At 36.5% G+C, this 26,111-nt stretch overlaps 1 pseudogene; it reads right to left on the bottom strand.

The window, feature by feature from the left end:
- Nucleotides 1–8,813: 8,813 nt before the first annotated feature.
- The window catches only part of LOC133246894 (zinc finger protein 44-like), an 86,338-nt pseudogene continuing 69,040 nt past the window's right edge, over nt 8,814–26,111 (bottom strand).

A 26,111-nucleotide genomic window follows, 5' to 3' on the forward strand; every position in this document is an offset into this window, starting at 1 on the left:
AGGAACTAAACAGGCTCTTGATGAAGATAAAAGATGAGTGTGAAAAAGCTGCCTTGAAACTCAACATTCAAAAAACTAAGACCATAGCATCCAGTCCCATCCCTTCATGGCATATAAAAGGGGAATAAGAGGAAGTGGTGACAGATTTTATTTTCTTGGGTTCCAAAAATCAATGCAGATGATGACTGCAGCCATGAAATTAAAAGATGCTTTCTGTTTGGAAGGAAAGCTGTGACAGACCTAGACAGCATATTAAAAAGCAGAGACATTACTTTGCCTTCAAAGGTCTGTACCCTCAAAGCGATGGTTTTTCTAGTGGTCGTGTATGAATGTGAGATCTGGACCAAAAGCAGGTTGATTGCCAAAAAATTGATGCTTTTAAACTGTAGTGCTGGAGAAGACTCTTGAGAGTCCCTTGGATTGCAAGGAGATCAAACCAGTCAATCCTAAAGGAAATAAACCCTTAATATTCATTGGAAGGACTAATGCTGAAGCTGAAGCTCCAATCCTTTGCCCACATGACGCAAAGAGTTGACTCATTAATAAGAGTTGACTCACTGATACTGGGAAAGATTGAAGGCAAGAGGAGAAAGGGCTGGCAGAGAATGTGATGGATAGATAGCATCATGGACTCAATGAACATGAATTTGAGCAAACTCCAGTATAATGAAGGACAGGGAAGTCTGGCATGTTGCAGTCCATGGTGTCGCAAAGAGTCAGACATGACTTAATGATTTCAAAAGAATAATATGAAGTGTGATTATAAAATTAAGGAAATACATATAGAACAGTTGAATTACTCACACAAGAAATGCAAATTTATATTTTGAAGCTGTGAGCCTAGTTGATTTAAACAGTTTCTGGTTTGGGTTTTTTTGTATCACTGTTGCAAGATTATTTTGTATTATGTTAGGCTATGATTGTGTTATTCATAGGAATGAATTGTATAATAATAGTGTGCTGATGCCACACAGGTAACCATGACTACTACTATTGTTCCATCAGCTTTTGCTCTATGCAGCAGTGGATATTTTTAGTGGTTCTATTATTTTCTGTTTTAAAATTTGGAACCTAAATTAGAAGTCACTTCTATTTTTTTTAAATCTTGCATAATTTTATGCAGTGTTTCCTCCTTTCAGATATTTAGGTATGGAATACCAGAAAGGAAGCTTGGGCAAGAGTCTTCTAATTTAAACAATAAATGTCTGTCAATAAGGCCACTGTCTTCCTTGTTTCCCAGAGTATAATATTTATATTTCTTAAAATTTCTTTCTAGCTTTTCTCTCACTATAATCATTAGTTACCTGCTATTCTTTATTATGGGCTTTTCTGGTGACACGGTGGTAAAGAATCTGCCTGCCAGTGTAGGAGCTGTGGGTTCAATCCCTGAGTCAGGAAGATCCATCCGCTGGAGAAGGAAATGACAACCTATGCCAGTATTTTTCGGAGAAGGCGATGGCACCCCACTCCAGTACTCTTGCCTGGAGAATCCCATGGACAGAGGAGCCTGGTAGGCTGCAGTCCATGGGGTCGCTGAGGGTCGGACATGACTGAGCGACTTCACTTTCACTTTTCACTTTCATGCATTGGAGAAGGAAATGGCAACCCACTCCAGTGTTCTTGCCTGGAGAATCCCAGGGACAGGGGAGCCTGGTGGGCTGCCATCTATGGGGTCGCACAGAGTCAGACACAACTGAAGTGACTTAGCAGCAGCATCCAGTATTTTTGCATAGGAAATCCCATGGACAGAGGAGCCTGGCAGGCTACAGTCCATGGGGTTGCAAGGGTCAGAGGGACTTAGTAACTAAACAACAACAGCACCATTCTTTATTATGAGAGTTCTAAAATCCTCCCCTTCTAGCCCATTCACACAAATATCAAGCCTTCACCATATACTGATCATTGAAATACCCTTCTGACTGGGCTTTTCACCATTCTTCTCATTATTTGTGAATTCATCTCATCTCACTAACCCTTCTGACTCATTTCTTTCTACCTTATTCCATTCCAATGCAGCATCTTTTCTATTACACAAAGTTTTCCCAAACTGGGCATTTCTAATGTCAGATTGTAGAACTTGATGTGAATGTAAAATGAATTATCCAAGTGGGGAGCACTGTAGGTTTTATGGGGTCTTCCACTGGCTGGGTACAAAGCACTGAATGTCAGGGAATTTGGAAGCTTTGTAGTATACATCACAGTTTTTTGGTTGTTGTCATTCTTTTAATAGTTATGAATTTTATCGTAAGCAAAATTACAAGGTCAAGGTCAAGGAGGATTTTATAGCTGAAATACTTATAAGTATGTAGATTGAAGTACAAATAAACTATTGCTGTTGATTTAGGTAAGCCAATTTATTTTTCCCAGGTAAAAACGAAATACTCAAGTTAATAAAACCCTTCATTAGTGAGATTTTCTACTGAGGAAAAGTTAGTTATTGCAGACATAAAATATGATACCGCTTATATGAAAGTTACTCATAAATTCTAGAGCCACTGATTCAATCTGAAAGCAGTGTTATGATCAAAGAAATGGAGTCCAGTAATCAAAAGTTATATCAAATAGTTCAAAGTCTTTACTTGGGTGTCTTAAAAAATGTGAAGTGTTTCAAAACATAACACTAATAAATTTCTCCTTTTTTCCCCTGAAACTGCCTTCATTGCAGACCTGTAACACTCCTCAGAAACTCACCCTCCAATGAGCTTTGAGTATTTTTTTTTTCTTTACTGCCCCAGATTTTTTATTATGTAAACGCACCTGGCAGTTCTCTACAAGGCATAATTATTCTTCTGTAATTTAGGGAACAAAGGGAAAATCCGACTAGGTATTCTCTTTGGCCCAGATAGTTTTCAGTCACAAAAGTAACTGTTTTTGTAACTAGATTTTTGATAGACAATTTTATAGCAAGGTATACATCATGCTTTGTAGAACAGACTGTACTGGAATTTGGCAACAAATCCTTTGGATTTAAAGGGGGTTCAAGAAAAGAGAATTCAGTGCTAGATAAATAATGTTTTTTATTGTTGCTACCATACAATGTTAATCTCCCAGATTACAATCCAAAGAGATCTTGTTTTTTTAATTGTTTTAATCTATTAAACTAACATTTCTTTTCTGTTTAATTCCCTGTATTCAGATGATTTTCATCATGGATACATTTCATTTTTAAGACACTTTATATTTTATATGGTCACACATAGGAAAATATCCAGCAGAATATACAACAAATTTATATAAATCAGGTGTAATCTACTCATTTTCATCATTGTGAAGGACCAGTATTTTGCTTATCTGATTTTCAATCTTATATGGAATAATACTTTGAAAAATATAACAAAAATCCATTAAAACAATTAGTGTTTATTTTATTTATAATAATTATATAACAAAAATTACATGTGATTGGATGTCATGGCCATATCAAAATTTCCTGTTACATTCGATGTCTGTACTTACCTCACATAAGATAAGAAGGAACAAAAAGTTCTGAAAACAGTTCTCTACCAGCAAGCTCTGCTGATAGACTCCATAAGAGGCATCTTTTTCACGAGAGGTTTCTCAGCTGTTTGTCTCAGTTGACCTCCTCTGTAAATGTGGATATTTTAACTATTTTTTTGATCATGTATATTATTTTCTTATGCACTAACAATGTCACCATAGACCATTAAACACCTCTGTGAGTGACAAAAGGTATCCTTCTTAATAACCGGGACGGCCAGACTTGGCTCCCAGCGCAAACTGGTGTCTGCCTCCCTTGTTTTCTGGCTGAGCCCTCTGGGTCATACAGTTTTCACCCTTAGATGCAATAGCTCTCATTTAGTTAAACTCATTTTTATTTCATTCCAAGCTGCAAGTTGGTTTCTCAGCCTTCACAAGAGGGAAAGGGTAACTAGGCAGTCTTTGGAGGATAAAGTGGCTTACCGTGGATAGAGCATGATTTTTTTACAGCAGGATTTTATACCTGAGTTGGAAGAAGCAAACCTTAATCTATCATTTATGCTAAATGAGCCTCCATTTCTCACTTACACTTTCCAAAATGTAAAAGGCATTTTACTAAAGGTCTTTTGTTGTTAACCTAATTTATGTTTATAGTTACTTAAGTCCACAAGGTTGGGGTGCTTATTTGGTTGGGTTTTCCAGGTTTAGGAAACTCTTAAGAGGAACTCAGTCTTTGAATGTGTTATATAAAGCTATCCATGGTGCAATTTATATATATATATATATATATATATAAAAAATATTATAATGCTTTTACAAATTGAAGGGACATAGACAAACATTTAAAAGCATTAAAAATTTAGGAAAAAATAGTTGTATAGAAGCAAATAAAAAGAGGCCCAGATATTAAGACCAGTTAAAAAGAGAAATTTAAAGAATATAGGTGGTCAGGATGTTGAAGTTTGCTAATGCATATAAAACTAGTTAATTACATGTAGAGCAATAAAATGTCATGTTTTCTAGAGAAAGGAAATCAATTTTATCTCAAATGAAATTCATTTGCATTGCTATGGATAGTAATCATTTGCTTGACAGTTCTGTGCAAGGTAACTTCAACTTCTATTGTGGTCTAGTTAATGGAAAATTAATTAAAAGTACATACCTCTATTGAATGAGAATTTCTCATTAGCTTTCACCTCTCCTGCTCTCCGATCTCACCTGTACCAGATGACCTTAGCCTCTACTTAAGAAATATTGAGACCACCTGGCACACTTTCCCTCCTGCATTTCTGTCTCCTATTTAGTACATGCCTCGCAGGATTCCACTCAGCCAGAGATTTTCTTTCTCTTGCAAGTAAATCTTTCTACTCTTTTCATTCCCATTTCTTTGAGTCCCTCCCAGCTTTAACCTCTCATTCTTAAGTGTTTTCAACTCTCCTATTCCAATGACTATTTTCTTTTCACCTGTGTTCAAGTTTCTTTCACATTACATGTTTTCACCGCTCTCGGCTCCCTTTCTTTCTGTGAAGACTTTTTTTTCCTTCATATGCCAGCTGAACTCCTAGATAAGGAGTCCTCATCCTTGCTGCTTCCACAAGGTAATTGTTTATTTCATTACTAAACTTTGGGAGTTTGAGGTTCACCTTTGCTGCCATGTTACTAAAAAAATCCTTTCTCAAATGTTATCCTCTAGTGTCAAATTTTTTTCATAAATCCTGCCGTATCAGCGTCTTGATTTTCAGTTTTCTTTCTTACATCTGTGATTCAGCATTCTCTGGAGGCTTCTCCTTGCCACTCTCTTTGCCTGGTTATTATAGCATTTATTGTCAGGACTCTACCCTTGATTCTCAATCAATCTCTGAATATGAGCCATACTCATAATTTCATTGTTTTAGTACTTGATCCAAAAATATACCTCCAGGTTGAACCTCTCAAATTCTAGTCATATAATTCCAGTTGCTCCTAAAAGATAAATATTTCTCATGGACAACTTAATACATCTCAAAAACACTATATCTCTTCACAAAATGGAGTTCCTATTAGGCCAAACTAGTTTCAAAAATATTAACACATTTTTTCCAAATCTCATGGGAAGAAAGACTTTCATTTACTTCCATAAACACAATGTTATTATTAAATCTTATCAGTGTTATTGAATGTTATCTCCCAAATTTGTCCTCAGCTTTAAATCCATCACCAAATCCTTGTATTAGTGTTATATTTATTTTTTGTGTGTATGCACTTATTTTACTTCCCAGCTAAATTATAAGCCACCTGAACAAAAGGATTTTATCTTTTTCTTAAACAGTTCAAGTAACTAATTAGTAATTAACATATTAATACATTGCATAACTTTATAATCTTCAAAGCATATTATTTTCTAATGTAATCTAGTGACTGAAGCTCAGAGAGGTCAAAGGATGTTGCTAAGTTTCATAGCCTGTAAAGGACAAACAAGAGAAAACTGTGTTGCCTGAACTTGCTTCGATGCTTATTCATAACTATTTATCAACTTCTCAGTCATCTAGAATGATATAACTTAGAAAAAAAGCCCATATTTAACTGTTAATCTAAAGCTGTTGCTACTAATTCTTTCTTAGTAAAGATTATCTTTTTTTCCTTTTTTAGCATTTAGGTAGCAGGATTATTCCTGGAGTGGGTGGTAGGGTTTGTAGAGTAAAAAAAGATATGGAAAATTGAGAAGCTTCTCTACAAAATGGGCAACATTCACTTATTGAAAATACGGTCTCCACAGAAGCATTTAATAGGATTTTTCACCTTACTCTGGGAAAGCAAAACTTTTGTTAAGTGTTATTTGCTTCGTTTCCCACCCAAAGCTTCTGAGAGCAGATAGCCTTGCTGTAAAGGGTTATCTTTACATCTTATAAAACTCATTCAAGGGCTGCTTTTCTCACCCACCATTAGGGAGCTAAAGTTACTGTGTGTTTCAAACCAGAGTTTAAGGCTACTGAAAGGTCATATAAAATTTACAGTTTTTAATCCCACTTTGGAACACATTTCTTCTATAAAATATTAGATTTTCATTGCTAAGCTTCTTCACAGGAAAAGTCCAGGATTTCTGTTGTACAGAGATAATTTATTATTGTGTAAAAGGTTTTGTCAGAGTGAAAATATAGTTATTTCAGTATTTTATCCTGAGAGTAATAAGATTTTATCACAGAAAGGTAATTTTAAATTAGTCATGCTCCTCAGAGCAATTAAGACAGAAGAAACAGGTGGGAATTAGAAAAGCTAGTACTCACTATTAAAAAAGCTCTAGCTCATGAGCCATTTACTTAAAAGTGAAGCATTGAATCTACCTCATTTTTTCATGATGGTGGACAGCTGGCATCTGTGCACTTGTGAGGGTTCCATTAATGTGGAACTTACCTTCCTTTCTTCACTTAAACCTGAGAATCTTGTTAGACTGTATCTTAGGCTTTTCTTGTTGTTTTGTTTTAAATTACTTTGTTTTCTTAAAATTCCAAGTTTTGATGAAAATCTAATTTAAATTTCTTTGCTTGTTTGTGCTGTGAATGATTACTGAAGGGCATACAGGTGTGTGGGACAGGGTTTCTATAATTTCCTAAAGGGAAGATTTCTTGATCAGCAGTATCTCCTTTGAAAATAAGCTTGAGAGTTGCTTCCCTAATTCTGAGATAAGGGCATAGTATCACAGAGATACTTAACTATTTTTATTTATTTATTTTTTTATGAATAAAATTGGTACTTTAATACATTCTTTGAGGATATGAAAAACAACATATGTTAGCTAAAAATGCTTCACAAAGAGTTGGTATATTTGAAATGAGTACAGAAATAGTTGTTTCACAAAAAAATTCATACTTTTGGGCATAGAAAATAAAATACAATAAAAAAAAACACATTGAAGAATTATGTTCAGCTACAAGTAACAGGAAACACCCACAGCCTTCCTGACAGAAGGAAGGTGCTTCTTCTTACAGGGAAACAATGGATCAAGAATGGCACTGCACAACGCACTGAAGAAGCAAACTGACATGTAGGAGAGAAACAAAAATACAGTCCAGAGAAGGGTGGAATCAGAGACTATTCCCTACCATAAAACACTGAAATACTGTCATAGTAGATACAAGTTCCCTTACAGAAGAAATTCAACCTCTGCTGGATCTTTGATGTGGAAGGTCTGAAGACATGAGGGGAAACCACACTTCTATATAAATGGAAATCAAATATTGCTTGCTGGTGTTGAGGCTACTGTTGACTACATGGACACAGATTCTGGAAAATAAGCTGGAAGATGGTGTCCTTGAAGCTCTTATGTATTTGTCTCTCTCCCAGTGTGGGAGCTCCAATATCTGAAGAATGTCTTCAATGCATTTGGTTTTAAATCACACACACAAGCTATTGGTGATTGCAGATATGGAACTACAAATGGGATGGATTCTGGAAAGTTTGGTCCTAATATTACTCACAAGCAAAGCTGAGTGCCGAAGAGTTGATGCTTTTGAACTGTGGTGTTGGAGAAGACTCTTGAGAGTCACTTGGACTGCAAGGAGATCCAGCCAGTCCATTCTGAAGGAGATCAGCCCTGGGATTTCTTTGGAAGGAATGATGCTAAAGCTGAAACTCCAATACTTTGGCCACACTGATAGGGTCTCTCTCCAGTATGACTACTTTCATGTATTTTAAGAGAACTGGGATTAATGAATACTTTCTCACATTCTTTGCATGTATAAGGTCCATCTCCAGTGTGTATTATCATGTGTTTCTGAAGGGTTATATTCAATGTGAAGGCTTTCCCACATTCCTTACACTTATAAGGTTTTTCTCCAGTGTGGATTCTTTCACGGTTTTTAAGCAAGCAGACACTACTCAACACTTGAGAACATTTTTTACATGCATATGGTGTCTCTCCTATGTGAAATCTTTTGTGTGATTGGAAGGCACTGAAATAATTGAAGGCTTTACCACACAGGTTACATTCATAGTGTTTTCTCACCTCTGTGAATTCTTCCATGTATTCCAACAGGTTTAGGAGTTCTAAATGTTTTTCCATACTGTTTACATTGATAGGGTTTTCTTCATTGTGACTGTTTTCATGCATTCTAAGACAACTGGGAGAAATGAATGTTTTCTCACATTTCTGACATTTATAAAGTAAACCTCCAGTGCGTATTGCCATGTGTTTTTGAAAAGTTGTTTTGCATAGGAAAGTTTTCCCACATTCTTTACATTCATAGGATTTCTCCCTTCAGTGAGTTCTTTTGTGTATTTGCAATGATTTTTTTATATGGAAAGGCTTTTCCACACTGCTCACATTCATAGGGTTTCTCTCCAGTGATTCCTTTCATGTGTTTGAAGAAAACGGGGATAAAGGAATGCTTTTTCACTGTGTGTTACCATGTGCTTTCGAAAAGTTACTTGCCACATGAAGGCTTTCCCACATTCCTTACACTCATAGGGCTTTTCTCCAGTGTGGATTCTTTCATGATCTCAAAGATTCTGGGCAGTAGTCAATTCTTTAGAACATGTTATACATACATGTGGTATCTTTCCTCTGTGAAGTCGTACGTGTGCCTATAAGGAACCAAAATGTTTGAAGGCTGTACCACATTGCTTACAATCATAGGGTTGCTCTCTGGTGTGAATTATTTCATGTATTTGGATTCTTTTAGGACTTTTAAAGGCTTTTCCACACTGTTTACATTGATAGGGTTTCCCTCCATTGTGACTGCTTTGATGCATTGTAAGAGAATGGGGATAAATGAATGTTTTCTCACATTTCTTATATTTACAAGGTAAATCTCCAGTGCATGTTACCACATCTATTCAAAAAGTTGATCTCCATGTCAAGGCATTCCCACATTCTTTATATTCATAGGGTTTCACCCCTGTGTGAGTATTTTTGTGGCTCTAGAGTGATTTTTCATACTGAAAGACTTTTCCACATTGTTTACATTCATAGAGCTTCTCCAGTATGACTCCTTTTATGTGTTCTGAGAGCACTGGGAGAAATGAATGTCTCCCCACAATCTTTACATTTATATACCTTCTCATGGCACTTTTGATGCTCTCTTGGTTTGTATTCAATGTGACATAACATGTGTCTATTAAGGGATGAATGACTCAAGAAGAATTTTCCACATGCACTGCATTCCCTTGGTTTAAAACCAGCAGTTTTCTTCTTCACACTGAGAGTTGGAATAAGCTTCACATTTTCTCCCCAAGAATGAATATCTTTCCTTTCAGAGAGTCTATCATAGGACTTCCATAAGTAATGAGAAGCACATTATTAATGATTTACTTCTTAATTATATTTATGATATTTATTATCATTTGTAGGAAGAGTGAGGTTTTAAATCTTTTGTGAGTTGTTAGAAGTTGAATATACTGAATGTTTGGCAATAGGACTACCCCCTTTGCTATTAAAAAGTGATACTGAAATATAGGGCTCGTGAAAACTGACTGTACATGCACTATATTGCAAACACTGAACATTTATATCAAATTCAAGAAAATATTTTTCAGAGACATTTTCTAAGAATAACTAAATTTGAAGATGGGCATTCTGTTTTGATTGCTTCTTTTAGAATTTTCATTTCAGACCATGATTCCCACAGAAGACATGCTTTGCATTGGGAGTTTCGCTTGCACGCTCAGTTATGTCCAATTCTGTGATCCCATGGACTATAGCCTGCCAAGCGCCCCTGCCCATTGGACTCTCCAGGCAACAATACTGGAGTAGTTTGCCATTTCCTTTTCCAGGGGATCTTCCACACCCAGGAACTGAACCCACTTCTGAATCTCCTGCACTGGCAGCATGATTCTTTACCACTACCACCGCCTGAGAAGCATGGCTCACCTTAATTTTCTCCTCTGGTTTTTGAACTGATCTTCAATGTCATGATCTTCCTATCTTGCTTCTACTGATTCCAAATTCCTGAAGTTTTCTAACATCACATCTCTGTAGAGTTTCCTCTGTGAAGAATCCAGTAAACCCCACTGCTCAGGGTGAAGTTCATAGCCACATCCTCAAAGACCAATGAGTCCATTTCCAGGTTTCCTGGGATTATCTGAGTCCTTCCCAAGGACTCTAACGACCAGATCAGATGACAGGACGACTGAAGATGAGTAAGAGTAACTAGGCCGGTAAACCAGCGATGAAAGAACAGGATGCTGGCGACTCCGCACTGTGCAAGCTACTTAACTATTTTTAACGTCCACTTTTTGCTCATCAGTGAAAGAGAACATGGGATACCCCCATGTGAGTAGAGCAAGGCGAAATTAAATAGAAGAAAACAGTGGCTGGATAGAGAAAGAAAATAGAAGGGGAATCAAGTGCTTTAAATAATAACTCATTGTAGTCCACCTTCATCCATGAGGCAAGTTTCACACAGTCTAAGAAAAAATTAACCTGGTGGGTAAATAAACATACATACCACAAGCACTGACTTCCACAGATTTTTGTCATCAAGGACAATGAGAGAAGTTGGCCATATCCACACATCAGACTTCCAAATCCAGAAATATCAAATGTCGATCACAAAAAGAATCATGCTATTTGCTCCTTTGTTACTGGTATTCCTTTGCCAATTCTACCACTTTAATAGCTGAATAGGTAGGTGGTGACTGCCTTAGGTGTTTTTTCAAATGCAATTTCTAACAGTGAACCGCATAATATGAAGTTTCCCAGTGGGTCTGTCTCACTAGTGAACTTAATTGGCTCAGTTTGTTCAAACACCCAACTGAGGAATCCAAAGACTTGTGTTTAAGTCCCTAGTGGGAAAATATGTTAAGATGATAGAGGTCTTTCCTCACTGAACACAGTGGTCAGTATGTCTTGACAGAAACAGATTATCATTCCTCTGCTTTAAGGAAAAACACCCCAAGAATTCTGTTTTATTGACACAGGAATGAAGTAAGATTATACATGAAGTTCAGCTAAACTAATACTTTAAAAGATGGAATTTTACATTGATTAATTCATCTCTACTAATCATTTCAAGGAGTTTCCTTGGTGGCTCAGATAGTAAAGAATCTGCCTGCCATGTAGCTGACCCAGGCTTGATCCCTAGGTTGGAAAGGTCCCCTGGAGAAGGAAATGGCTACCCACTCCAGTATTCTGGCCTGGAGAATTCCATGGGCAGAGGGCTATAGTCCATGGGATCACAAAAAATTGGATGATTGAGTGACTAACACTTTCACTTTTCAATCATGTCAATGTTCTTGGACATTTCATCACATTTAATAATTTCCCATTAGGAATGTAGTCTTGTGCAAGCCTCAGTGTCTCATATCACTAAAGACAAATGCATTTGTTCACACCAGCCACATTCAGGATTCACAAACATTTACACGAGGAACACACAGAAAATCAAGCCATGGAGGGGTAATATTCTGTGTAATGCTTTTTTCATTAATTCTCTTGTATGACCATTCTTGACCCCCCACTTCAGCTGCTCCTTCCTTTCAGGCCTCAGCTCTTATACTTAAACTTTTCTTGACTGCAGCATGGGATTGCTCTTGTGTCATTGTTCACCCCACATTTTCCCATGGAATAAAGAAGTTTGAAATGGAGAATAAAGTATAATGAAACTAAGCTGGCATAGGATTCTTTGTCAAATTGGCAACCCACTCCAGTACTCTTGCCATGGATAGAGGAGCTTGGTAGGCTGCAGTCCATGGGGTCGCTAAGAGTCAGACATGACTGAGCGACTTCACTTTTCACTTTCATGCATTGGAGAAGGAAATGGCAACCCATTCCAGTGTTCTTGCCTGGAGAATCCCAGGGATGGTGGTGGTGGGCTGCCATCTATGGGGTCACACAGAGTCAGACATGACTGAAGCGACTTAGCAGCAGCAGCAACAGACAAGACCCTGCCAAGTGGAAGATGTCTGGAGCTGCACTTTGACCCTTTCTGTATGTCTTCTTACAGTCCATGACATGTCTTTAGATGCTTCATATTTTAGATTAAAATAGTGAAGGCTTCTTTGCCAAGCAGCTGTGATTTTTGCAGAACTCTCATGTCTAATAATATCTCAATTGAGTAGATGAGATATAGCTTAGCCCTCATGAAACTAGACTATGAATAACCACTTATTTGTTGAGAGAAAGCAGGCATGATTTCTTCTCCTGATAGAACCTACCCCATAATTTCCTTCACAGTATTTGATAATCATTTATTTTCGGTGACAATATTGAGTGTGGGAGTTATGTTTCACTGCTTAGCTTTTGATAGTTTATTGTTACGGAGTTTTAGCTTCTCTCTCCCGAATTAACTAATAATTTAGCTCACTAACTTATGGTTACCTTTCCTTTTACCTATCATAACACCTATAGATGATAATATTTATTTTACATATGGGGTAAAAATGTGACTGTCACTAAGGCTCTGTGTACTCCAAAATCTGGACAATCACTGCCTTCACACATGGTTAGCTGTTCATTTATAAGCAGTGGCATAGTCAGTAGGAGGCTCTGTAACTGCCTCTTCTGGGACTTGTTGAAAAAGCTATTGCTTTCTTTATAAACAGTTTCCAGAGTCCTCTCATAGAAGGGTTTCCTTTTTTTTTCTGAAGAGTAACTAGGACAGTGTTTACTCCCTTGGGTGGTCCTGATTAATACCACTTCCCATGTACCTGCATTTATGGTACTTAATGTCTCTTGGGCTCAGAGACAAACATAGTGAGAGATACCTGAAGTTGTTGCTATTTCCTGCAATGTAAATTAAAAAAAAAAAAACACACACGAGTAAATGTCTGAGAGAATTGAAATTTCCTTGAAAGCACTACTAACCAGAAGCATTGCCTTAGCCAGGATTTGGGGAAAAAAAAAAACCTACATTTGCTTTAGCTTGAATCTCAAAATACCCACTAATCTCAGGTATCTTCGGCCTCTGCATTGCAGGATCCATTTAGAGTTGTCTTTAAAAGGAACCCTTAAAGGCTTGATGGCAAAAGAAGTTAGGGCATATTCTGAGCTTTGAGTTTGTCTCTTTGGGGAAAAACTGTTTCTTTCTAATCTCTGCACCACAGCCATGCATGGCTATATAGCACCAAAATGCACTGGTGATTAATGCTAACAGGCCTTAAAGTACATATCTATATGAACCCTATGAATATAGAAATGTATCTTAACAGAAGCATATGGTGCCCATTTCAGGCCTGTAGGGAATGGGAAGGGATGACATTTTTCACGTAGCTAATTACATCTTCTTACGGAGACAGTCACACAAGTCACTCTTACGGTACATGATTTGCCCACTTTTACTACTTCTCAACTCTTTTTACTTTTCTTCTTAGTGCTTACTACACAATTTAAAGTAGTGACTTAAGAATTAGTCTTAAACATTTTCTTGATTTTCAAGTACTTATAACTGAGTTTGAACTGATTGAACTCAGAGGTATTTTAAATCTGCAGAGGCAACTCAGTCATGGCAGTAGAGACACTTTAAAATGAAATTGAAGTGGGCGGATGTTGTACTTGATGAGTGATATAGGTCTTATTATTTGTAATTAGTTAACCTAGATATAAAATTAAGCATGCTACAGTTTGAGTCCTTGACTTGTCATTTGTTATGAAATCAGTGAATTACAAAGTAATTAAGATAACCTGTCTGTTAATTAAAGTCTGTATTACAAGGGAACGTGTTAGTATTTGGATAATCGAGATGCTGTGTCTGGACACCATTCCAGAATTAAATATGATTTTATTTAATGCATTATAGAAAATCAAGCTGCTTTGAGGTTATTCACATGTTTAATAAGACAAATTATTTCTTGAAGCAATTTCAAACCACTGCTATTTCCTCATAGTTTGTCAAGATGAAATTTAATTAAATTTTTTTTTATTTTCAAAAGCAATTGCACATATGTGGTACATATATGTACCACATTTCTTTACCCATTCATATGTTGATGGACATTTAGGTTGTTTCCATATATTGGCTATTGTAGATAGTTCTGCTATGAACATGGAGGGGAAGATATCTCTCTGAGTTCATGATTTCAACACTTTTGGACATATAAGTATGATATATATAAATAGATATATCTACAAATAAGATTGCTCATATGATAATTCTATTTTTAATTTTTTGAAGAAACTGTTTCTCATAGAGGCTGTACAATTTAGTAATCTCACCAACAGTGCCATGAGAGTTCTGGTTTCTTCATATCCTAACTGACACTTGTTATTTTCCTTTTTCCCTTAATAATGGCTATCCGAACATGTATAAAACAATATTTCATTGTGGTTTTGATTTGCATTTCCTGGGTAGTGATGTTGAGCATCTTCTCATATATGTCTTGGTCATTTGTTTATCTTCTTTTGGAGAAATGTTTGAGTCCTTTCCTGATTTTAAAATCAGATTATTTGTTTTTTGTTTTGTTAGTGAGTTGTAGGAGTTCCTTGATATTTTGGATATTAATAATTATCAGATACATGGTTTATAAGTATTTCTCATATTCTTTATACTGCCTTTTCATTTTGTTGATTGATTCCTTTGCTGTGAAGAAGCTTTTTGTTTTGATGTATTCCCACTTGTCTGATTTTGCTTCTATAGATCGTTCTTTTGGTGTTGTAGCCAAGAAATCACCGCCAAGCCCAGTGTTATGAAGATTTTCACCTCTATTTTCTTCTAGGAGTTTTATAATTACAGGTTTTACATCTAAATATTCAGTACATTTTGAGTTTATTTTTGTGTATAGTTTAAGACGTTTAACTTTGTAGTATCTTTCAAAATTAGGGAATTTTGTACTAATCTTTCACCTTCTTGATTAAGTTTATTCCTAATTATTTTAGTATTTTCAATGAGATTGTGTTCTTAATTTCCTTTTCAGGTAGTTCATCATTAGTATATATAAATGCAACTTATTTTTGTATGTTAATATGTATCCTGCAACTTTACTATATGCATGTAGTAGTTCTAATAATTTTGTGTGTGTGTAGTCCTTTGGATGTTCTACATCTAAGATTGTGTCACTTAAAATATCAATATTTGAAGTGTCAATAAGGAGGAAAGAGTTCACAAGTGAAATAAAACATGACTAGAAAAGCAGGAAGAAAATGATGATAATAAAGAAAATTCTTGAGATACAGAGTTTCAAAGAGTGATAGATCAAATAAAGTAAAGCATTGACTGAGAAGTCTCCACTGGTTTGTGTAAAAAGCAAATCATTGTTGGCTTATGCGATAGTGATAGAGCTTAATATGTTTAAATGCCAGAGAAAAGGAGACAAGAGAGAAATATTTGAAGATACAGGGAACAGAAAGAAGAATCTTTAAGGGCTAGCTCTCTGAGGATATTGGATGAGACAACGTTCTGCACAAAATTGATCTTAATATGGGAAAGGAATTTCAATGAAGTAAAATATAAGCAAAAACGTAGTTAGAATGGCAATTTTAGAGCCTATGGATGAGAAAAGAAACCAACCATAGATTTCTCAGTACTTCTTGCTGCCATGCAGGAGGCTAATTAAAACTTTGTAATTTTGACATCCAGACTCTAAAACTACGAGGGTGTAGTGGTCAAAACACAGAATACTATATGTATTGCTCTCTTTTTTCCTTTTATTTATTTTTTTTCTTTTTGGTTATATATAGGAAGAGAGGACCTCTTCTAGATGATTCTACATTGGTACATGCAAAATTTAAATGTAGAAACAGAAAATGTTGTGGAAGAATCTGTCCTTAGAGCATGTCTTTTTTTGCATGGCAAGACCCTAGGGGTTGGTTTAGGGCAGATGCAAATCTTAATCTCATCTCTGAGACAGACACATGACTCTCTGGCCTAATGACCCTACCTGTCTCACTTGACATCCTCAGTGTTCTGCTTCTTGTTACAGGAAAGATTCTGCAGTTGGTCAGCTCCTTATTTGGCTTGTCTGCAAATATGGAAGCTTATCAGACTGGCTAGTTAGATAATCCTTTGTTTTACCTCTGGATTTTGTTTATTATCATTTGTCTAAGAAGGATTTACTTTACATATTTATTGAACCCATGATTCCTAGGCTCATCATATTTATTTAGCCTGAGACCTCTGGAATATTTAGGTGACAAATAATTATATAATGATTTGTTACATGTTACTTATTTTTAAAAATACCAATATATAACATAAATAAGGTAGATGGGTATTTTCTCTGATAATCTTAGCCCAAACATTGTAGGAATTTGAGGTGATTACAAACATTAACTTGATTAGCTCCTATGAAATAGAAAGCAGAGCCATGTACCAGGAGTGAGCAGGAAGTAGGGTATTTGTAGGTTTCAGTATGATGAAGAAGCATGAAATGGCATTGGAGAGAACACTCTAGCAAGAAAAATAGGATTGCTGGGCAACTTCACAAGCCATTTGAGGTTGGAAACCATGGAGATATAGTGTCCTGATTGCATACAACTGTCAAATGCGTGATGGTGATAGTGCATTTATGGAGCGGTCTTTGTGGCTTTGAATGCTCTTTTCTACTTCTATTAATTTATTAAGAGAAGCCTGATCCTTTAAGTATCAACTCACATGCTTCATTCTCTGTGAGGCGTTTTCAAGCAAGAGATGCTATACAATACATTTTTGTTAGATTAAAAATTATGCTTCCTTTATGCTTACTCTTCTATGGTCATTTTCTTAAGTTCTTAGTGCTTCAGTTTCTTTACCTGTCAAACATGGATATTAATAATGCCTATTTCTTAGGGCTATTTTGTAGGTTAAACAAGTTCACACATATGAGTTAACACATAAGAAGAATGTGAAGCAGTGTCTGACACAGTTTAAATGCTCAATTAAAATTGCTCATATATATTATTTATCAATGATATTCTTATTATTGAGCTTAGTGCAGGCTTAACAAGTGTAGCAGTTCTATGTCAAGTGCTTGTTGAACAAATGAATGACAGTGGGTAAGATAATAAATACCTTTTTTTTTGGGAAAAACTGATAGTAACAGTGGAAGGATATTCTGAGATGTAATATGAAGTAAAAGAAAGAAACATACAGACTTTGGAATCATACTGAGTTTGTAGCTGGTTGATCTTGATTGAGCAGATTGCTAAATTTCCCTGAGTTTAAAGTTGTTCATTTGAAAAATGAATATGATGGTATTAACTCATGGAGTTGTAGTGATGACTATACATAGTTTCACTCAAGAAGTGAATGGTGGTGTGGTGGTGGTGTTTTAGTCGCTAAGTTGTGTCTGACTCTTTGTGACCACATGGACTATAGATCACCAGACTCTTCTGTCTATGGGATTTCCCAGGCAAGAATACTGGAGTGGGCTGCCATTTCCTTCTCCAGGGGATCTTCCCAACCCAGGGATCGAACCTGTGTCTCCTGCATTGCAGGCAGATTCATTACTGACCGAGCCACCAGGGAAGCCAAAGAGGTGACCACCAGCTTCATCACTGAGGTCACTGTTGCCTTTCTCCTGTCACTTTTTACCTTTCAGTTGTTAGACTTAAAATATTATGACAAAGCATCTCAGGATAGTAATTTTTCTCCTTCCTAAAATGTAATTTTCATCTTAATTTTAATTAACTTCTCCATCTAGTAATGTAATTCTCCTGGGTGGTGAAAGTTGGAGTGATGGGCGCTGCTTACAAATTTCAGGTGGTACGATGTTAGTAATATTCTGATGTTTACCTAAATAGAGGAGCAGCAATGCTGCACAAAAGACAGGGCTCGATTTTGATACAAAATCTGATATACAAAGAGACTTATTTTGGGAACAAAACAACTGAAAATACTAGGGTTGTATTTAAGTTAACAGCTGTAGGCATTAGTCATGAGTGTCTTACAAATGAGTTAATTCAGTTCCTTGGGTGAAAGAGATGCAGAAGGAAGTCTAACACAGTCTTCTGATGAGATGAGTCACTGTGATTATAACAGAAAATAACATAACGGTTGAAGAAAGCTCTGATTCCTAATTGGTTGCTACATTGCAAGATCAGCCTCTCTAAACAGTCACAGACCAATAGTAAACTCAGAGAAAAATAGTTTAGTGCCCAGTAGGACCTCATTGATTCATAAACAATTTAAGTTTTCCCATTACATTTTTTTTTTTAAACTGTATTTTCAAGGACCAAGGGAAAGTGAACCAGTTCTTTGATTCTTGACTTTGGTGGAGTGAGAGAGGGTTGAGTTTAGGCAGTCATTTCCCCATCTTGAATCCAAGTGTTAGAGAGTATATTTATTTCTTAATTAATGTGAACAGCTGTTTATGACAAAGAAAAGATGAAAGATAAGTAAATCCATTAATACTTCTTTCAACCTCATGGTTTACTACATTGTTTTCATTTTTCTCTTTCTCTCTCACTCACCAGTCTTATATTTTAAGGTTCTACCCTTAAATGCAGTATGTCCATTCCTATTGGTCCAGCTTCATTTATCAATAAATTTTTTGAAAAAAATAGTTTTGATTTCCCTGTGTTTTCCCTGAGTTATTTTTCACAATAGATGAAAAGTATCATTCTCAAAACCAAATCATTCACATCACTTCTCTTCAGTTGCTCCCCTGAGTTTCCACATTCACTTAACATTAATGGCCCTTCGTAAAGACATGTAACCTTGACCTCCTCTCCAGTCTTACTGACTTGTGGTTTCTTCTTCTGACATTATACTGTTGTAGCTATTAAATGCATGTTTCTTTTGTATGTATTCTTGCTGATGTCTGTTTGTATGTACCGTGAGCCTTTCCTGGGCTGTCCTTCTTTTGGCCTTCATCACTTGTCAAATGTTAGTTCTTCCTTCAAAACTCCACTCAGTTATTTCTTCTACTGTTAAACTTTCCCTGTGTCTCATGTAGAATGAGATACTCACTCTTGTCCCTGTGCCACCATGTACAGTATTCTTCTATGGCTGCCTATATCTCTCTTCCCATCATGGTTTCTATAACTACCTTTACCACTAGACACTGAGCTACTTATGGGCATAGCACATTCAGCTTCTTCTCTTTAATTTCCAGAAGACTTGATACAGGGTAGAGGATAAAAAAAAAATTTTGTTGAACTCAATTCACAAATTATAGATAATGGTAAATTTCATCAACAACATAGTATAAACAAAGCATAAACAATGAATTCTACTTGTTTTCCTTACTTTGCCATTAAAATTTATAGGATGTAGAAAAGATAGATATTCTCTGTAGACTTTGGCTTTCCACATAGTTACAGAGAGTTGAATAGTCAAGTCCCTTTTCAGCAAAAATATATTTTAAGCCTATATTGAGACCACTGGAATAAGCTAAACAAACTCTTTTTGTGTCTCTTATAATGGCTGCATGATCTTATTTTTCAAACAATTTATATCATATTGTTAGGCAGTTACAATAGGAAAAAGGAGTCCAAAATGGTGGTGGCTAAAAGACAAAGAAAGAGAAAAACCTGTGAAAATGGAACAAAAGAAGACATGTGGACCGGAGTGAGAACTTCAGGTGAAACAAACACACCCCTTTCTTGGCTAGCCCAATTTGCATAGGGCAGGCTCTGCAGGGAGAAGACAAATGTATAAAAGGAGGAAGCCAAGACAGATTGAGGCCTCTCCTTTGGGCCACCCTTGGCCCGCCCTCATGCCTCAAGGATGTACTATCCTTTGCTTGAGAATAAAACTCTGAGCTGTAACCTAGCTGTAACACTGGTCTGCTGTTTCAAATCTTTGCTGCAGCAAGACAGAACCAAGGAAATTACACACTCCTCCAGCAATATCATGCAAATACCATATTCTAGAGACTAGTAGGTTACTTCCTGGGAAGGACTATTAAAGGTGAATTTACATCTTTAGGTGAAAGGCAGCCTTTTCAATAATCAATGTGGTTCCAAAGCTGAGGTACATAAAGGGAGCAGGTTTGTTTGGCATAGCTAGAATTCATTTTGTATTGGCCAGTACTTTAATATTTCCACACTACTTTTTTTTCTCCTGATACAACCTATTCAATGACTTGGAGGCAAATACTCTGTGTTCTCCTTTGTTTTCAAGCTTTCAGTTTTGGAGTATGAGTAATATATTATCTAAGTTTCAGGCCAAGATCACATCAACTATTTTACTTTGAGTTGAAATAAACATCAAGCTACTCAATATGATAGGATTAGCTAATCTTGTAGCATTTTCAGGAGGCTGAATTTTTCCCTCAATTTTTATGTCAGTGATATTTCAAAGAAAGTATTTGAAAGTATACTTTCAAATACACGGTATTTCAAAGAAAGTCAGAAATGATTTCAAACTTTTGTTACTTCAGATGTGGAAAATATATGCCCTGATAGATTTTTGTAATACATTCCAGGTACCTGGAGAATGTGTATGTGTTGGTGGGGTGATAGGGAGAAGGAAGGGAATAGAGAGAATGTATATGGGGGAAAGAGTGTTAGTCACTCGTTTCCAACTCTTTGCAACCTCGTGAACTGTAGCTCATCAGGCTCCTCTGTCCATGGTATTCTCCAGGCAAGAATTCTAGAGTTAATGGGCATTCCCTTCTCCAGGGGATCTTCCCAACCCAGGGATCAAATCCTGATTTCTCACATTACAGGCAGATTCTTTACCTTTTGAGCCACTAGGGAACTATTTAGGGAAAAAACTTAGAGTCAATAAATACCTAAATATTTCTGGAGATAATCTGGCTAGGTTTTAAAGTAAGTGTTAAATGTTAGGAACTAATACATGGGAAGCAAGAATAATAAGTTTTTCATTTTATATGAGACAGACAAAATAGATTTATATGCTTACCTTTCTTTATCTTGACTTCACAATACTTTTATTTTATTTTTTCCAGAATACTTTTAAAATCATGAGATCAGCCTTACTTTAATAAGGCTTTTTTACATGTAAAGAGATTTCCGATCCAGAGACAAAATAATATATATAAAACTGGGTATAAGAAGCACTGCATGTAAATATATGATCAGGAAGAAGGCTTGGGACTTTACAAGCTTGAGAAGCCTTGAGCAGGGACTTGAGCAGCCTTGAGTATGAATGTCAGTTTGAAAACAGAAGGGACATAAATGAGTAGAGAAGGGAAAGGCCACCCACTCCAGTATTCTGGCCTCGCGCGAATTCCATGGACTATATAATCCATGGGGTCGCAAATATACATGATTGAGCAACTTTCATTTCACTTTCAAATGAGCAGAAATTAGATGTGAAATTGTTACAATTTCTGAACAAGATCTGCTTGAGAATGCAGAAACCTTTACCTTTGGAAGACAAATATGCTAAGTCGCTTCAGTCGTGTCTGACTCTGTGAGACCCCATAGATGGCAGCCCACCAGGCCCCGCCGTCCCTGGGATTCTCCAGGCAAGAGTACTGGAGTGGGTTGCCATTGCCTTTGGAAGACAAACATATTTCCTTTTGAATTTAAGGTGAAATTTGAAACATGAATTTATAAAATTTCCATGTGAATGCTTTTATCCATAAAGAAAAAATGCCATCTTAGATAAATAACATAATTAAAGATACTGTGAAAGAAATAGCAGTTCAAAGACTGGGTATGATTAGCCATTATGATATAGCTAGGAAATAATGAGAAGTTTATTAATAGGCAGATGAGAAGTAATTTTTTTCTGAACTTTCAGATTTCCCAATCATAACATTCATGAAATTAACCACTAGCTAGTTAAGGAATTATGAACATCATTCACTATATCATTTTAAATTTTATTTATCACTAGTATCAACATTTACAAGTATATGTTTCATTATTCTATTTTAAACACAAAGCACATTGCTGGTAAGTAGCTTCAGTTGTATCCGACTCTGTGCAACCCCACAGATGGCAGCCCACCAGGCTCCCCATCCCTGGGATACTCTAGGCCAGAACACTGGAGTGGGTTGCCATTTCCTTTTCCAATGTGTGAAAGTGAAAAGTGAAAATGAAGTCGCTCAGTTGTGTCTGACTCTTAGCGACCCCATGGACTGCAGCCTACCAGGCTCCTCCATCCACGGGATTTTCCAGGCAAGAGTACTGGAGTGGGTTGCCATTGCCTTCTCCACAAAGCACATTAAAATATAATTTTTTGATATTTGCTTTATTAAGGTATAATTTACAAGAAGTATAATTCAGCATTTAATTGTATAGGTTGATGAATCTTAACAAGTGGTTACATTTGTTCAGGAACTACAACAATAATGATGTAGAATATTTCCAGCACCTCAAAAATTCTCTAGTACCCTTTTGCGGTCAGTTTCCTCCTCTAAGTTGTTGAGTGCATTGGCCTAAGTTGTTTTTACTTTATTATCCTTTTAATGTCTGAAATTTCTCAAGTAATATGCCTTTCATCACTCCTACTATTGGAGATTTATATCTTCTCTTTTTCTTTTTTTTAAAAAATTTATTTATTTTTTTAATTGAAGGATACTTGCTTTAAGAATTTTGTTGTTTTCTGTCAAACACAAACATGAATCAGGCATAGGTGTATATATGTCCCCTCCCTCTTGGACCCCTCTCTGGTCTCCCTCCCCTTCCCACCCGTCTAAGTTGACACAGAGTCCCTGTTTGAGTTCCCTGAGACATACACAAAATTCACATTGGCTATCTATTTTACATACAGTAACATGTTTCCATGATACTCTCTCCATACATCTCAACTTCTCCTCCCTCTCCCTGTGTGCATAAGTCTGTTCTCTATGTCTGTTTTTCCATTGCTGTCTTGCAAATAAATTCATCTTTACCATTATCTTTCTCTTTTTTTTGACTTACTTCACTCTGGACAATAGGCTCTAGTTTCAGCCACCTCATTAGAACTGACTCAAATGTGTTCCTTTTTATGGCTTAGTAATATTCCATTGCATATCTATACCACAGCTTCTTTAGCCATTCATATGTTGATAGACATATAGGTTGCTTTCATGTCCTAGCTATTATAAATAGTGCTTCAATGAACATTGGGGTACATGTATCTCTTTCAATTTCGGTTTCCTCTATATATCCCTAGGAGTGGGATTGTTGGATCATATGTTGATTTTATTCCTAGTTTTTTATACTGTCTTCCATAGTGACTATATCAATTTGCATTCCCACCAACAGTACAAGGTCAGTCCAGTTCAGTCACTCAGTCACGTCTGACTCTTTGCAACCCCATGGACTGCAGCACACCAGGCATCCCTGTCCATCACCAACTCCCAGAGTTTACTCAAACTCATGTCCATTGAGTCAGTGACACCATCCAACCATCTCATCCTCTGTCATCCCCTCTCCTCCCACCTTCAATCTTTCCCAGCATCAGGGTCTTTTCTAATGACTCAGCTCTTCACATCAGGTGGCCAAAGTATTAGAGTTTCAGCTTCAGCATCAGTCCTTCCAGTGATCATTCAGGACTGATTTCCTTTAGGATGGACTGGTTTGGTCTCCTTGCAGTCCAAGGGTCTCTCAAGAGTCTTTTCCAACACCACAGTCCAAAAGCATAAATTCTTGGGTGCTCAGCTTTCTTTATAGTTCGACTCTTACATCCATACATGACTACTGGAAAAACCATAGCCTTGACTAGATGGACATTTGTTGGCAAAGTGATATCTCTGCTTTTTAATATGCTGTCTAGGTTGGTCATAACCTTTCTTCTAAGGATCAAGTGTCTCTTAATTTCCTGGCTGCAGTCATCATCTGCAGTGATTTTGTAGCCCCCAAAAATAAAGTCAGCCAGTTTCCACCGTTTCTCCATTTATTTTCCATAAAGTGATGGGAATGGATGCCATGATCTTTGTTTTCTGAATGTTGAGCTTTAAGCAAACTTTTTGACTCTCCTCTTTCACTTTCATCAAGAGACTGTTTAGTAATTCTTCACTTTCTGCCATAAGGGTGGTGTCATCTGTGTATCTGAGGTTATTGATATTTCTCCTGGCAATCTTGATTCCAGCTTGTGCTTCATCCAGCCCAGAATTTCTCATGATGTACTCTGCATAGAAGTTAAATAAGCAGGGTGACAATGTACAGCCTTGACATACTCCTTGTCCTATTTGGAACCAGTCTGTTGTTCCATGTCCAGTTCTAACTGTTGCTACCTGACCTGCATACAGATTTCTGAAGAGGTAGGTCAGGTGGTCTGGTATTCCCATCTCTTTCAGAATTTTCCACAGTTTATTGTGATCCACACAGTCAAAGGCTTTGGCATCGTCAATAAAGCAGAAATAGATATTTTTCTGGAACTCTCTTGATTTTTTGATGACCCAGAAGATGTTGGCAATGGGTCTCTAGTTCCTCTGCCTTTTCTAAAACCAGCTTAAGCCTCTTGAAGTTCACGGTTCACACATTGTTGAAGCCTGGCTTGGAGAATTTTGAGCATTAATTTACTAGCGTGTGAGATGAGTGCAATTGTTCGGTAGTTTGAGCATTCTTTGGCATTGCCTTTCTTTGGGATTGGAATGAAAACTGACCTTTTCCAGTCCTGTGGCCACTGCTGAGTTTTCCAAATTTGCTGGCATATTGAGTGCAACACTTTCACAGCATCCTCCACACCCTCTCCAGCATTTATTGTTTGTAGTCTTTGTGATGATGGCCATTCTGACTGGTGTGAGGTGATATCTCGTTGTAGTTTTGATTTGCATTTCTCTAAAAATGAGCAATTTTGAGCATCTTTTCATCTGTTTGTTAGTCATCTGTATGCCTTCTTTAGAGAAATTTCTATTTAGGTCTTTCCCCCACTTTTTGATTTGGTTGTTTATTTTTCTGGCATTGAGTTGTATGAGCTGCTTGTATATTTTGGAAATTAATTATTTGTTAGTTGTTTCATTTGGTACTATTTTCTCCCATTCCTTTTCACCTTGTTTATAGTTTCTTTTGCTATGCAAAAACTTTTAAGTTTAACTAGGCCCACTTTCTTTACTCTTGTTTTCATTTCCATTACTCCAAGAGGTGGGTCATGGAGGATCTTGTTTGATTTATGTTGCTGATTGTTCTGCCTATGCTTTCCTCCAAGAGTTTTATAGTTTCTGATCTTACATTTAGCTCTTTAATCCATTTTGAGTTTATCTTTGTGTGTGGTGTTAGAAGGTGTTCTAATTTCATTCTTTTACATTTAGCTGTCCAGTTTTCCCAGCACCATTTATTGAAGAGGCTATCTTTGCCCTGTTGTACATTCTTGCCTCCTTTGTCAAAAATAAGATGCCCATAGGTGTGTGGGTTTATTTCTGGGCTTTCTGTCTTGTTCCATTGATCTATATTTCTGTTTTTGTGCTAGTACCATACTGTCTTGATGACTACAGCTTTGTAGTACAATCTGAATGAATTTTGAAGTATATTCAATCTCTTCCTATGTATTCATATTTATGGTATTATTTGGATTGAATACCAGTAAATAATTTCAAAGTCATTTTATGTCTAATCCACTCAGTAAGAATCTAGTGAGGATCACATGCATTAATTCTTCTGGAGGTTGGAGATAATAGGTAAATAAAATGCAGTCTCTGCCCTATAATCAAATAGAATAGATTTTTGGAAAAATATTGTTAACTGTCAAATCACATCCACTAAACCCAGAGTGCCCATGCTTGAATATAACTTTTCCTGTCTGATTCAATATACTTTATTAGAAAAATGAAGTTTAAAAGTTAGTGCATAATTTACTGATTACTTGCTACTCTCATCATATATAAAATTTAGAGCTGATAGTTAATCACTCAATTTTCTGTTGAGGGAACAATAGAGACTAAATTTCTATAGTTGTACACTGTGCATTCACATATCAGCACAGACAGTTGCATCCAGAAACGATACT

Source organism: Bos javanicus, chromosome 4 (assembly GCF_032452875.1).
Source record: "Bos javanicus breed banteng chromosome 4, ARS-OSU_banteng_1.0, whole genome shotgun sequence".
NCBI classification, from domain to species: Eukaryota; Metazoa; Chordata; class Mammalia; order Artiodactyla; family Bovidae; genus Bos; species Bos javanicus.